Below are 13161 nucleotides of genomic sequence, written 5' to 3' on the forward strand. Positions count from 1 at the left end.
TAAAGTGCTAGACTTACAAGGCTCTATCGCCACCGGAGCATCACTTTTAGTGACGCCCCGGTGGCACTATGCACTGCGCGGTATTTACAAGATGGCGTTCAGCCACTTTTTGTGGCTTAACACCACCTTGTAAATACGGCCCCTTAGCACGCAGCGCGTTCCCTGGAGGGGGCGTGCAATGGGTGTTGTTGGGAGTGTGCCACAGCAACACCATAGCATTTTGATGCTGCTCCAGATTTAGGAGTTTGCGTAAATCTGCGTCAGCGCCAAAATCCAACGCCATCCCAGGGGTGTCGTTAGAGTGGCGCACTGAGGAGAAATGTTTTCATTTCTCCTTGTTTTTGCTCTTTCTATGTGTGATGCATTCTGCAGCACACATAGAAGTAAGAGCAAATCACCATTGAAGATTTTTTTTTTGGGAGGAAGGTGTCCCTTCCTGCACAAAAACAATTTCCCCCTCAACGCAGTCATCCTTGTACCATGGTGCAAGAACGGCTGCATTGGCGCTCAGCAGCTAATTTAGAGGTGGCGCAGGGGGAAGCACAGGGGTGCGCTGTATTCTACTAAATACGGCGCTTCCCTGCATTTTGAAAATGACGGCGCGTGGGGCTTGCAAATTTGGCACAGCGTCGCGCTTAGTCATTTTCTTGTAAATCTGGGCCAAAATGTCTAAAGGATAGAGGCTTTTTATGTCATGTTCGATGAAGACCATGCAAATGACTCTAGTCGTACTGCAGAAGAGAGCACCATGTGCAGTTTCTTGCTTTGGGATGTAGTCTCCCACTCTCTGTCACCAACCCTCCGAGCAGGGTCGGAGCCGTTGCATTTCAGTGCCCAGGCTCGTTGGTCTAGGGGTATGATTCTCGCTTAGGGTGCGAGAGGTCCCGGGTTCAAATCCCGGATGAGCCCATTTTAGCGGAAAACAATCAAATCCTGCTCAAAATACACAACCCCTCAACATTTCTCATTCCACTCGAAGCATTGTTGCGCAAAACATATTTTTTGCCTCAGGCGAAAAATGGATTACAATGCCTTGGCTTCCTTCCTGCTTGCTCTCAGTGCGCCCTGTGTGATGATTTCACAGGCTCTCGTTCCTGGCATTTAGGCATCAGATATTTGTCTGTCTCTGCCCGCAGCTGTGGGATTTTTCAGGACGTCTGAGTGTATGCATGCTGGCTGACACCGCTGCAATTTTCACACTTACCCCTCGCATTCCGAGCAACTGCTGATAAAGTAAAGAGGAAATCGTGCAAACATATGAGGGGAACTGTGCTCCTTAAGTCAAACCAGCATGCTTGTTTCTGTAGTGTAGTGGTTATCACGTTTGCCTCACACGCGAAAGGTCCCCAGTTCGAGACCGGGCAGAAACACTTAGCAGCAGCAGCTTTTGTGTTTGCTCCCTAAAACCTCAGTCTCTCTCAATGCACACTTAGACAGAAATGACCTTTAAAAACTTGTGACCTGTGTAAAACGTGCTTTACTATTGCAGGACGCTAAAAAGTTATCTGCATCCCTCGGTGCTCGTGCATGTGCATTGTTTCTTGTTCTGTTTTTTTCTTTTTTTCTTGGCCATGTTATATTGTGGGGCCTTTAAAGCTGTGACTTTGATAGGAACATTGCAAGCGGCAAAATCAACAAGTGCAGACTGAAGAGTCCGACCTGCACACTGTTTTGGCTGTCAGGATGGCCGAGTGGTATAAGGTGCCAGACTCAAGAGAGCTTGATCTTCAGTGAAGCTGAGCCTTCTGGTCTCTTCATGGAGGCGTGGGTTCAAATCCCACTTCTGACAGGTGTATTTTCTTCCCTTAAATCTTGCTCTGCTTGCAGAGCCAGCTCCTCACACCACTATCTTTGGAAGCTGCTGTGGCATGTGAGGAGAAATCCACCAACCCATCGGCTGGGCCCTCAATCAAAATTCTGTGTATTACTGGAAGGGGCGTCTCAGGCACACCTTCTGTTAGAGCTGCACTTTATGACAGTAACTACCATGCTGGTTTCTACTTAAGCAGTTGATTCTATCGTTTGAAGTGAGGCTCTCCTGCCACCTTTTGGGCAAAGAAGACACTGCCCCTGCAACAACACAGGCAGACAAGCTCAAACTAGGTTTCTTGGTAAGGTGGGAGGAGCATATTGGCAATGGTGCCTCCTCGTGACTTGCAATTTACATGAAGAAGACAGAGAGGCAGCTGGGAGTAGGCAGTACCCATGAACCCCTGAACACTGTCTTGCGACTAGCACACAATTCTGCAATGAGGCGGGGGAAAGGAGGTGATTTCCCCATCAAGGGCCATTCCGGGAAATCAGCCACCCTGCGTCTCCCAGGTGAGTGTTTCAGGCCTATGAGCCACTAATATTGATCGAGCGCTGATCGAGCAAGTGTGCTTGAATCCAAGAGGCATGCTCCTATGGCTCAAGAGCTAGCAGGCACTTCAGTGCTTCTGGTTGGGAAGTCTAAGGTGCAAGGGTCCATGACTTGCAGCGGGTTACAACTACCAGAAAGGGTCTGCTTTTCACATCAGTGCCCTAGTTCAGCTCACTGGCACAGGGCATTTTGACTACCTCTTGCCTTGCTAGAGACAAACAAAAAATCCTTGACAGAAAACATCAATTGCTATGGCACGCTTAGAGAGAGAGAGCCTCCAAATGGCCCTGCTTTTCTGAAAGAAGCTTCAGAAGATGTTTCAAATGACTATGCAGCGGCAGTCTAGTTGGTATAGGGGTATGATTCTTGCTTCGGGTGTGAGAGGACCTCGGTTCAAATCCCAGACAAACCCCTACCTTTATAGGTTCAGTCTGTGTTTTAAACAGGAGTATTTCTGCTTTTCACTCTTGTAAGATGTCATGTTGCAATGCAATACATGCTTTATACTGGCGTCGAGACGGTTCTGCATCATGAAGGTATGCGAGATTTCTTTGCAACTGCTTTTCTGTGCTGGAGCAGCAGTGCTCGTAGGAACATTAAATGCACAGTGCTTCTCCATGGTAATTTGGGGTCCAGTTCTGAAATCACCTCTTGGAATGAAAGTGATCCCAGTTCCTTTCTTCCAAGGGAAGAGATCGTGTTCCGGAAGGCTCAGCTTTGAGCGTCATGAACATTGGCCCTCATCCTTGCATCCCAGTCCAATGCATAGCCACATAAAGCAAGCAGGTGTGTCTGTTTCCATAGTGTGGTGGTTCCAGTACAATGCATAGCCACATGAAGCAAGCCGGCAAGTGTGTCTGTTTGTGTAGTGTAGTGGTTATCATGCGCACCTCACATGCGAAAGGTCCCTGGTTCGAGTCGCTGGGCTTTTTCACAGTATTTGCATTTCCTGCCTCACCTGACAGGCAAGCTGAGATAAAAGAGACTGTGTCTATCCCTCACCATCGTGAGGTACTACGCTCCTGGGGCATCTGTCACAACTCACCAAGAGGAGTTGCGCCAGCTTACGGCAGTCAGTTGCTCACTGTTTGACCTTTGCAATGAAGCCTGAGCCTACAGCATTCAAGCCAGCCAAGGAAGGAAGGTACGAGAGCGAAAATAGCTTTCCTGCCCTCACCAAGAACACACACCTTGAGCAAATAAAGTGCCAGACTTACAAGGCCCTATCGCCACCGGAGCATCACTTTTAGTGACGCCCCGGTGGCACTATGCACTGCGCGGTATTTACAAGATGGCGTTCAGCCACTTTTTGTGGCTTAACACCACCTTGTAAATACGGCCCCTTAGCACGCAGCGCGTTCCCTGGAAGGGGCGTGCAATGGGTGTTGTTGGGAGTGTGCCACAGCAACACCATAGCATTTTGATGCTGCTCCAGATTTAGGAGTTGGCGTAAATCTGCGTCAGCGCCAAAATCCAACGCCATCCCAGGGGTGTCGTTAGAGTGGCGCACTGAGGAGAAATGTTTTCATTTCTCCTTGTTTTTGCTCTTTCTATGTGTGATGCATTCTGCAGCACACATAGAAGTAAGAGCAAATCACCATTGAAGATTTTTTTTTTGGGCAGGAAGGTGTCCCTTCCTGCACAAAAACAATTTCCCCCTCAACGCAGTCATCCTTGTACCATGGTGCAAGAACGGCTGCATTGGCGCTCAGCAGCTAATTTAGAGCTGGCGCAGGGGGAAGCACAGGGGTGCGCTGTATTCTACTAAATACGGCGCTTCCCTGCATTTTGAAAATGACGGCGCGTGGGGCTTGCAAATTTGGCACAGCGTCGCGCTTAGTCATTTTCTTGTAAATCTGGGCCAAAATGTCTAAAGGATAGAGGCTTTTTATGTCATGTTCGATGAAGACCATGCAAATGACTCTAGTCGTACTGCAGAAGAGAGCACCATGTGCAGTTTCTTGCTTTGGGATGTAGTCTCCCACTCTCTGTCACCAACCCTCCGAGCAGGGTCGGAGCCGTTGCATTTCAGTGCCCAGGCTCGTTGGTCTAGGGGTATGATTCTCGCTTAAGGTGCGAGAGGTCCCGGGTTCAAATCCCGGACGAGCCCATTTTAGCGGAAAACAATCAAATCCTGCTCAAAATACACAACCCCTCAACATTTCTCATTCCACTCGAAGCATTGTTGCGCAAAACATATTTTTTGCCTCAGGCGAAAAATGGATTACAATGCCTTGGCTTCCTTCCTGCTTGCTCTCAGTGCGCCCTGTGTGATGATTTCACAGGCTCTCGTTCCTGGCATTTAGGCATCAGATATTTGTCTGCCTCTGCCCGCAGCTGTGGGATTTTTCAGGACGTCTGAGTGTATGCATGCTGGCTGACACCGCTGCAATTTTCACACTTACCCCTCGCATTCCGAGCAACTGCTGATAAAGTAAAGAGGAAATCGTGCAAACATATGAGGGGAACTGTGCTCCTTCAGTCAAACCACCATGGTTGTTTCTGTAGTGTAGTGGTTATCACTTTCGCCTCACACGCGAAAGGTCCCTGGTTCGAAACCGGGCAGAAACACTTGGAAGCAGCAGCTTTTGTGTTTGCTCCCTAAAACCTCAGTCTCTCTCAATGCACACTTAGACAGAAATGACCTTTAAAAACTTGTGACCTGTGTAAAACATGCTTTACTATTGCAGGACGCTAAAAAGTTATCTGCATCCCTCGGTGGTCGTGCATGTGCATTGTTTCTTCTTCTGTTTTTTTTTTTTTTTTCTTGGCCATGTTATATTGTGGGGCCTTTAAAGCTGTGACTTTGATAGGAACATTGCAAGCGGCAAAATCAACAAGTGCAGACTGAAGAGTCCGACCTGCACCCTGTTTTGGCTGTCAGGATGGCCGAGTGGTCTAAGGCGCCAGACTCAAAAGAGCTTGATCTTCAGTGAAGCTGAGCCTTCTGGTCTCTTCATGGAGGCGTGGGTTCAAATCCCACTTCTGACAGGTGTATTTTCTTCCCTTAAATCTTGCTCTGCTTGCAGAGCCAGCTCCTCACACCACTATCTTTGGAAGCTGCTGTGGCATGTGAGGAGAAATCCACCAACCCATCGGCTGGGCCCTCAATCAAAATTCTGTGTATTACTGGAAGGGGCGTCTCAGGCACACCTTCTGTTAGAGCTGCACTTTATGACAGTAACTACCATGCTGGTTTCTACTTAAGCAGTTGATTCTATCGTTTGAAGTGAGGCTCTCCTGCCACCTTTTGGGCAAAGAAGACACTGCCCCTGCAACAACACAGGCAGACAAGCTCAAACTAGGTTTCTTGGTAAGGTGGGCGGAGCATATTGGCAATGGTGCCTCCTCGTGACTTGCAATTTACATGAAGAAGACAGAGAGGCAGCTGGGAGTAGGCAGTACCCATGAACCCCTGAACACTGTCTTGCGACTAGCACACAATTCTGAAATGAGGCGGGGGGAAGGAGGTGATTTCCCCATCAAGGGCCATTCTGAGAAATCAGCCACCCTGCGTCTCCCAGGTGAGTGTTTCAGGCCTATGAGCCACTAATATAAATCTTGCCTGATCGAGCGCTGATTGAGCGCTGATTGAGCAAGTGTGCTTGAATCCAAGAGGCATGCTCCTCTGGCGCAAGAGCTAGCAGGCCCTTCAGTGCTTCTGGTTGGGAAGTCTAAGGTGCAAGGGTCCATGACTTGCAGCGGGTTACAACTACCAGAAAGGGTCTGCTTTTCACATCAGTGCCCTAGTTCAGCTCACTGGCACAGGGCATTTTGACTACCTCTTGCCTTGCTAGAGACAAACAAAAAATCCTTGACAGAAAACATCAATTGCTATGGCACGCTTAGAGAGAGAGAGCCTCCAAATGGCCCTGCTTTTCTGAAAGACGCTTCAGAAGATGTTTCAAATGACTATGCAGCGGCAGTCTAGTTGGTATAGTGGTATGATTCTCGCTTCGGGTGTGAGAGGACCTCGGTTCAAATCCCAGACAAACCCCTACCTTTATAGGTTCAGTCTGTGTTTTAAACAGGAGTATTTCTGCTTTTCACTCTTGTAAGATGTCATGTTGCAATGCAATACATGCTTTATACTGGTGTCGAGACGGTTCAGCATCATGAAGGTATGCAAGATTTCTTTGCAACTGCTTTTCTGTGCTGGAGCAGCAGTGCTCGTAGGAACATTAAATGCACAGTGCTTCTCCATGGTAATTTCGGGTCCAGTTCTGAAATCACCTCTTGGAATGAAAGTGATCCCAGTTCCTTTCTTCCAAGGGAAGAGATCGTGTTCCGGAAGGCTCAGCTTTGAGCGTCATGAACATTGGCCCTCATCCTTGCATCCCAGTCCAATGCATAGCCACATAAAGCAAGCAGGTGTGTCTGTTTCCATAGTGTGGTGGTTCCAGTACAATGCATAGCCACATGAAGAAAGCCGGCAAGTGTGTCTGTTTGTGTAGTGTAGTGGTTATCATGCGCACCTCACATGCGAAAGGTCCCTGGTTCGAGTCGCTGGGCTTTTTCACAGTATTTGCATTTCCTGCCTCACCTGACAGGCAAGCTGAGATAAAAGAGACTGTGTCTATCCCTCACCATCGTGAGGTACTACGCTCCTGGGGCATCTATCACAGCTCACCAAGAGGAGTTGCGCCAGCTTACGGCAGTCAGTTGCTCACTGTTTGACCTTTCCAATGAAGCCTGAGCCTACAGCATTCAAGCCAGCCAAGGAAGGAAGGTACGAGAGCGAAAATAGCTTTCCTGCCCTCACCAAGAACACACACCTTGAGCAAATAAAGTGCCAGACTTACAAGGCCCTATCGCCACCGGAGCATCACTTTTAGTGACGCCCCGGTGGCACTATGCACTGCGCGGTATTTACAAGATGGCGTTCAGCCACTTTTTGTGGCTTAACACCACCTTGTAAATACGGCCCCTTAGCACGCAGCGCGTTCCCTGGAAGGGGCGTGCAATGGGTGTTGTTGGGAGTGTGCCACAGCAACACCATAGCATTTTGATGCTGCTCCAGATTTAGGAGTTGGCGTAAATCTGCGTCAGCGCCAAAATCCAACGCCATCCCAGGGGTGTCGTTAGAGTGGCGCACTGAGGAGAAATGTTTTCATTTCTCCTTGTTTTTGCTTTTTCTATGTGTGATGCATTCTGCAGCACACATAGAAGTAAGAGCAAATCACCAGTGAAGATTTTTTTTTTGGGCAGGAAGGTGTCCCTTCCTGCACAAAAACAATTTCCCCCTCAACGCAGTCATCCTTGTACCATGGTGCAAGAACGGCTGCATTGGCGCTCAGCAGCTAATTTAGAGGTGGCGCAGGGGGAAGCACAGGGGTGCGCTGTATTCTACTAAATACGGCGCTTCCCTGCATTTTGAAAATGACGGCGCGTGGGGCTTGCAAATTTGGCACAGCGTCGCGCTTAGTCATTTTCTTGTAAATCTGGGCCAAAATGTCTAAAGGATAGAGGCTTTTTATGTCATGTTCGATGAAGACCATGCAAATGACTCTAGTCGTACTGCAGAAGAGAGCACCATGTGCAGTTTCTTGCTTTGGGATGTAGTCTCCCACTCTCTGTCACCAACCCTCCGAGCAGGGTCGGAGCCGTTGCATTTCTGTGCCCAGGCTCGTTGGTCTAGGGGTATGATTCTCGCTTAGGGTGCGAGAGGTCCCGGGTTCAAATCCCGGACGAGCCCATTTTAGCGGAAAACAATCAAATCCTGCTCAAAATCCACAACCCCTCAACATTTCTCATTCCACTCGAAGCATTGTTGCGCAAAACATATTTTTTGCCTCAGGCGAAAAATAGATTACAATGCCTTGGCTTCCTTCCTGCTTGCTCTCAGTGCGCCCTGTGTGATGATTTCACAGGCTCTCCTTCCTGGCATTTAGGCATCAGATATTTGTCTGTCTCTGACCGCAGCTGTGGGATTTTTCAGGACGTCTGAGTGTATGCATGCTGGCTGACACCGCTGCAATTTTCACACTTACCCCTCGCATTCCGAGCAACTGCTGATAAAGTATAGAGGAAATCGTGCAAACATATGAGGGGAACTGTGCTCCTTCAGTCAAACCAGCAAGCTTGTTTCTGTAGTGTAGTGGTTATCACGTTCGCCTCACACGCGAAAGGTCCCCGGTTCGAAACCGGGCAGAAACACTTGGAAGCAGCAGCTTTTGTGTTTGCTCCCTAAAACCTCAGTCTCTCTCAATGCACACTTAGACAGAAATGACCTTTAAAAACTTGTGACCTGTGTAAAACGTGCTTTACTATTGCAGGACGCTAAAAAGTTATCTGCATCCCTCGGTGGTCGTGCATGTGCATTGTTTCTTGTTCTGTTTTTTTTTTTTTTTCCTGGCCATGTTATATTGTGGGGCCTTTAAAGCTGTGACTTTGATAGGAACATTGCAAGCGGCAAAATCAACAAGTGCAGACTGAAGAGTCCGACCTGCACACTGTTTTGGCTGTCAGGATGGCCGAGTGGTCTAAGGCGCCAGACTCAAGAGAGCTTGATCTTCAGTGAAGCTGAGCCTTCTGGTCTCTTCATGGAGGCGTGGGTTCAAATCCCACTTCTGACAGGTGTATTTTCTTCCCTTAAATCTTGCTCTGCTTGCAGAGCCAGCTCCTCACACCACTATCTTTGGAAGCTGCTGTGGCATGTGAGGAGAAATCCACCAACCCATCGGCTGGGCCCTCAATCAAAATTCTGTGTATTACTGGAAGGGGCGTCTCAGGCACACCTTCTGTTAGAGCTGCACTTTATGACAGTAACTACCATGCTGGTTTCTACTTAAGCAGTTGATTCTATCGTTTGAAGTGAGGCTCTCCTGCCACCTTTTGGGCAAAGAAGACACTGCCCCTGCAACAACACAGGCAGACAAGCTCAAACTAGGTTTCTTGGTAAGGTGGGCGGAGCATATTGGCAATGGTGCCTCCTCGTGACTTGCAATTTACATGAACAAGACAGAGAGGCAGCTGGGAGTAGGCAGTACCCATGAACCCCTGAACACTGTCTTGCGACTAGCACACAATTCTGAAATGAGGCGGGGGAAAGGAGGTGATTTCCCCATCAAGGGCCATTCTGGGAAATCAGCCACCCTGCGTCTCCCAGGTGAGTGTTTCAGGCCTATGAGCCACTAATATAAATCTTGCCTGATCGAGCGCTGATTGAGCGCTGATTGAGCGCTGATTGAGCACTGATTGAGCACTGATTGAGCAAGTGTGCTTGAATCCAAGAGGCATGCTCCTCTGGCTCAAGAGCTAGCAGGCCCCTCAGTGCTTCTGGTTGGGAAGTCTAAGGTGCAAGGGTCCATGACTTGCAGCGGGTTACAACTACCAGAAAGGGTCTGCTTTTCACATCAGTGCCCTAGTTCAGCTCACTGGCACAGGGCATTTTGACTACCTCTTGCCTTGCTAGAGACAAACAAAAAATCCTTGACAGAAAACATCAATTGCTATGGCACGCTTAGAGTGAGAGAGCCTCCAAATGGCCCTGCTTTTCGGAAAGACGCTTCAGAAGATGTTTCAAATGACTATGCAGCGGCAGTCTAGTTGGTATAGGGGTATGATTCTCGCTTCGGGTGTGAGAGGACCTCGGTTCAAATCCCAGACAAACCCCTACCTTTATAGGTTCAGTCTGTGTTTTAAACAGGAGTATTTCTGCTTTTCACTCTTGTAAGATGTCATGTTGCAATGCAATACATGCTTTATACTGGCGTCGAGACGGTTCAGCATCATGAAGGTATGCGAGATTTCTTTGCAACTGCTTTTCTGTGCTGGAGCAGCAGTGCTCGTAGGAACATTAAATGCACAGTGCTTCTCCATGGTAATTTCGGGTCCAGTTCTGAAATCACATCTTGGAATGAAAGTGATCCCAGTTCCTTTCTTCCAAGGGAAGAGATCGTGTTCCGGAAGGCTCAGCTTTGAGCGTCATGAACATTGGCCCTCATCCTTGCATCCCAGTCCAATGCATAGCCACATAAAGCAAGCAGGTGTGTCTGTTTCCATAGTGTGGTGGTTCCAGTACAATGCATAGCCACATGAAGCAAGCCGGCAAGTGTGTCTGTTTCTGTAGTGTAGTGGTTATCATGCGCACCTCACATGCGAAAGGTCCCTGCTTCGAGTCGCTGGGCTTTTTCACAGTATTTGCATTTCCTGCCTCACCTGACAGGCAAGCTGAGATAAAAGAGACTGTGTCTATCCCTCACCATCGTGAGGTACTACGCTCCTGGGGCATCTGTCACAGCTCACCAAGAGGAGTTGCTCCAGCTTACGGCAGTCAGTTGCTCACTGTTTGACCTTTGCAATGAAGCCTGAGCCTACAGCATTCAAGCCAGCCAAGGAAGGAAGGTACGAGAGCGAAAATAGCTTTCCTGCCCTCACCAAGAACACACACCTTGAGCAAATAAAGTGCCAGACTTACAAGGCCCTTTCGCCACCGGAGCATCACTTTTAGTGACGCCCCGGTGGCACTATGCACTGCGCGGTGTTTACAAGATGGCGTTCAGCCACTTTTTGTGGCTTAACACCACCTTGTAAATACGGCCCCTTAGCACGCAGCGCGTTCCCTGGAAGGGGCGTGCAATGGGTGTTGTTGGGAGTGTGCCACAGCAACACCATAGCATTTTGATGCTGCTCCAGATTTAGGAGTTGGCGTAAATCTGCGTCAGCGCCAAAATCCAACGCCATCCCAGGGGTGTCGTTAGAGTGGCGCACTGAGGAGAAATGTTTTCATTTCTCCTTGTTTTTGCTCTTTCTATGTGTGATGCATTCTGCAGCACAAATAGAAGTAAGAGCAAATCACCATTGAAGATTTTTTTTTGGGGCAGGAAGGTGTCCCTTCCTGCACAAAAACAATTTCCCCCTCAACGCAGTCATCCTTGTACCATGGTGCAAGAACGGCTCCATTGGCGCTCAGCAGCTAATTTAGAGCTGGCGCAGGGGGAAGCACAGGGGTGCGCTGTATTCTACTAAATACGGCGCTTCCCTGCATTTTGAAAATGACGGCGCGTGGGGCTTGCAAATTTGGCACAGCGTCGCGCTTAGTCATTTTCTTGTAAATCTGGGCCAAAATGTCTAAAGGATAGAGGCTTTTTATGTCATGTTCGATGAAGACCATGCAAATGACTCTAGTCGTACTGCAGAAGAGAGCACCATGTGCAGTTTCTTGCTTTGGGATGTAGTCTCCCACTCTCTGTCACCAACCCTCCGAGCAGGGTCGGAGCCGTTGCATTTCTGTGCCCAGGCTCGTTGGTCTAGGGGTATGATTCTCGCTTAGGGTGCGAGAGGTCCCGGGTTCAAATCCCGGACGAGCCCATTTTAGCGGAAAACAATCAAATCCTGCTCAAAATACACAACCCCTCAACATTTCTCATTCCACTCGAAGCATTGTTGCGCAAAACATATTTTTTGCCTCGGGCGAAAAATGGATTACAATGCCTTGGCTTCCTTCCTGCTTGCTCTCAGTGCGCCCTGTGTGATGATTTCACAGGCTCTCCTTCCTGGCATTTAGGCATCAGATATTTGTCTGTCTCTGCCCGCAGCTGTGGGATTTTTCAGGACGTCTGAGTGAATGCATGCTGGCTGACAGCGCTGCAATTTTCACACTTACCCCTCGCATTCCGAGCAACTGCTGATAAAGTATAGAGGAAATCGTGCAAACATATGAGGGGAACTGTGCTCCTTCAGTCAAACCAGCAAGCTTGTTTCTGTAGTGTAGTGGTTATCACGTTCACCTCACACGCGAAAGGTCCCCGGTTCGAAACCGGGCAGAAACACTTGGAAGCAGCAGCTTTTGTGTTTGCTCCCTAAAACCTCAGTCTCTCTCAATGCACACTTAGACAGAAATTACCTTTAAAAACTTGTGACCTGTGTAAAACGTGCTTTACTGTTGCAGGACGCTAAAAAGTTATCTGCATCCCTCGGTGGTCGTGCATGTGCATTGTTTCTTGTTCTGTTTTTTTTTTTTTTTCCTGGCCATGTTATATTGTGGGGCCTTTAAAGCTGTGACTTTGATAGGAACATTGCAAGCGGCAAAATCAACAAGTGCAGACTGAAGAGTCCGACCTGCACACTGTTTTGGCTGTCAGGATGGCCGAGTGGTCTAAGGCGCCAGACTCAAGAGAGCTTGATCTTCAGGGAAGCTGAGCCTTCTGGTCTCTTCATGGAGGCGTGGGTTCAAATCCCACTTCTGACAGGTGTATTTTCTTCCCTTAAATCTTGCTCTGCTTGCAGAGCCAGCTCCTCACACCACTATCTTTGGAAGCTGCTGTGGCATGTGAGGAGAAATCCACCAACCCATCGGCTGGGCCCTCAATCAAAATTCTGTGAATTACTGGAAGGGGCGTCTCAGGCACACCTTCTGTTAGAGCTGCACTTTATGACAGTAACTACCATGCTGGTTTCTACTTAAGCAGTTGATTCTATCGTTTGAAGTGAGGCTCTCCTGCCACCTTTTGGGCAAAGAAGACACTGCCCCTGCAACAACACAGGCAGACAAGCTCAAACTAGGTTTCTTGGTAAGGTGGGCGGAGCATATTGGCAATGGTGCCTCTTCGTGACTTGCAATTTACATGAAGAAGACAGAGAGGCAGGTGGGAGTAGGCAGTACCCATGAACCCCTGAACACTGTCTTGCGACTAGCACACAATTCTGAAATGAGGCGGGGGAAAGGAGGTGATTTCCCCATCAAGGGCCATTCCGGGAAATCAGCCACCCTGCGTCTCCCAGGTGAGTGTTTCAGGCCTATGAGCCACTAATATAAATCTCGCCTGATCAAGCCTGATCGAGCGCTGATCGAGCAA

General features: G+C 48.7%; 10 non-coding genes across 10 annotated transcripts; all 10 read left to right on the forward strand.

The window, feature by feature from the left end:
- The first annotated feature begins 837 nt into the window (after positions 1–837).
- TRNAP-AGG (transfer RNA proline (anticodon AGG)) lies at positions 838–909 on the forward strand. The gene has a single exon. It is a non-coding gene; the product is annotated as a tRNA-Pro (tRNA).
- A 3491-nt stretch (positions 910–4400) lies between these two features.
- TRNAL-AAG (transfer RNA leucine (anticodon AAG)) lies at positions 4401–4472 on the forward strand. The gene has a single exon. It is a non-coding gene; the product is annotated as a tRNA-Leu (tRNA).
- Positions 4473–4860: 388 nt separating this feature from the next.
- TRNAV-CAC (transfer RNA valine (anticodon CAC)) lies at positions 4861–4933 on the forward strand. Its single transcript has one exon. It is a non-coding gene; the product is annotated as a tRNA-Val (tRNA).
- Positions 4934–5241: 308 nt separating this feature from the next.
- TRNAL-CAA (transfer RNA leucine (anticodon CAA)) lies at positions 5242–5353 on the forward strand. The gene is made up of 2 exons: positions 5242–5279; positions 5308–5353. It is a non-coding gene; the product is annotated as a tRNA-Leu (tRNA).
- Positions 5354–7985: 2632 nt separating this feature from the next.
- Positions 7986–8057, forward strand: TRNAP-AGG (transfer RNA proline (anticodon AGG)). Its single transcript has one exon. It is a non-coding gene; the product is annotated as a tRNA-Pro (tRNA).
- A 388-nt stretch (positions 8058–8445) lies between these two features.
- TRNAV-CAC (transfer RNA valine (anticodon CAC)) lies at positions 8446–8518 on the forward strand. The gene has a single exon. It is a non-coding gene; the product is annotated as a tRNA-Val (tRNA).
- A 307-nt stretch (positions 8519–8825) lies between these two features.
- On the forward strand, positions 8826–8937 carry TRNAL-CAA (transfer RNA leucine (anticodon CAA)). The gene is made up of 2 exons: positions 8826–8863; positions 8892–8937. It is a non-coding gene; the product is annotated as a tRNA-Leu (tRNA).
- A 2665-nt stretch (positions 8938–11602) lies between these two features.
- TRNAP-AGG (transfer RNA proline (anticodon AGG)) lies at positions 11603–11674 on the forward strand. Its single transcript has one exon. It is a non-coding gene; the product is annotated as a tRNA-Pro (tRNA).
- A 388-nt stretch (positions 11675–12062) lies between these two features.
- On the forward strand, positions 12063–12135 carry TRNAV-CAC (transfer RNA valine (anticodon CAC)). Its single transcript has one exon. It is a non-coding gene; the product is annotated as a tRNA-Val (tRNA).
- Positions 12136–12442: 307 nt separating this feature from the next.
- On the forward strand, positions 12443–12554 carry TRNAL-CAA (transfer RNA leucine (anticodon CAA)). The gene is made up of 2 exons: positions 12443–12480; positions 12509–12554. It is a non-coding gene; the product is annotated as a tRNA-Leu (tRNA).
- Positions 12555–13161: the final 607 nt, after the last annotated feature.

Source organism: Pleurodeles waltl, unplaced genomic scaffold (assembly GCF_031143425.1).
Source record: "Pleurodeles waltl isolate 20211129_DDA unplaced genomic scaffold, aPleWal1.hap1.20221129 scaffold_91, whole genome shotgun sequence".
Taxonomy (NCBI): Eukaryota; Metazoa; Chordata; class Amphibia; order Caudata; family Salamandridae; genus Pleurodeles; species Pleurodeles waltl.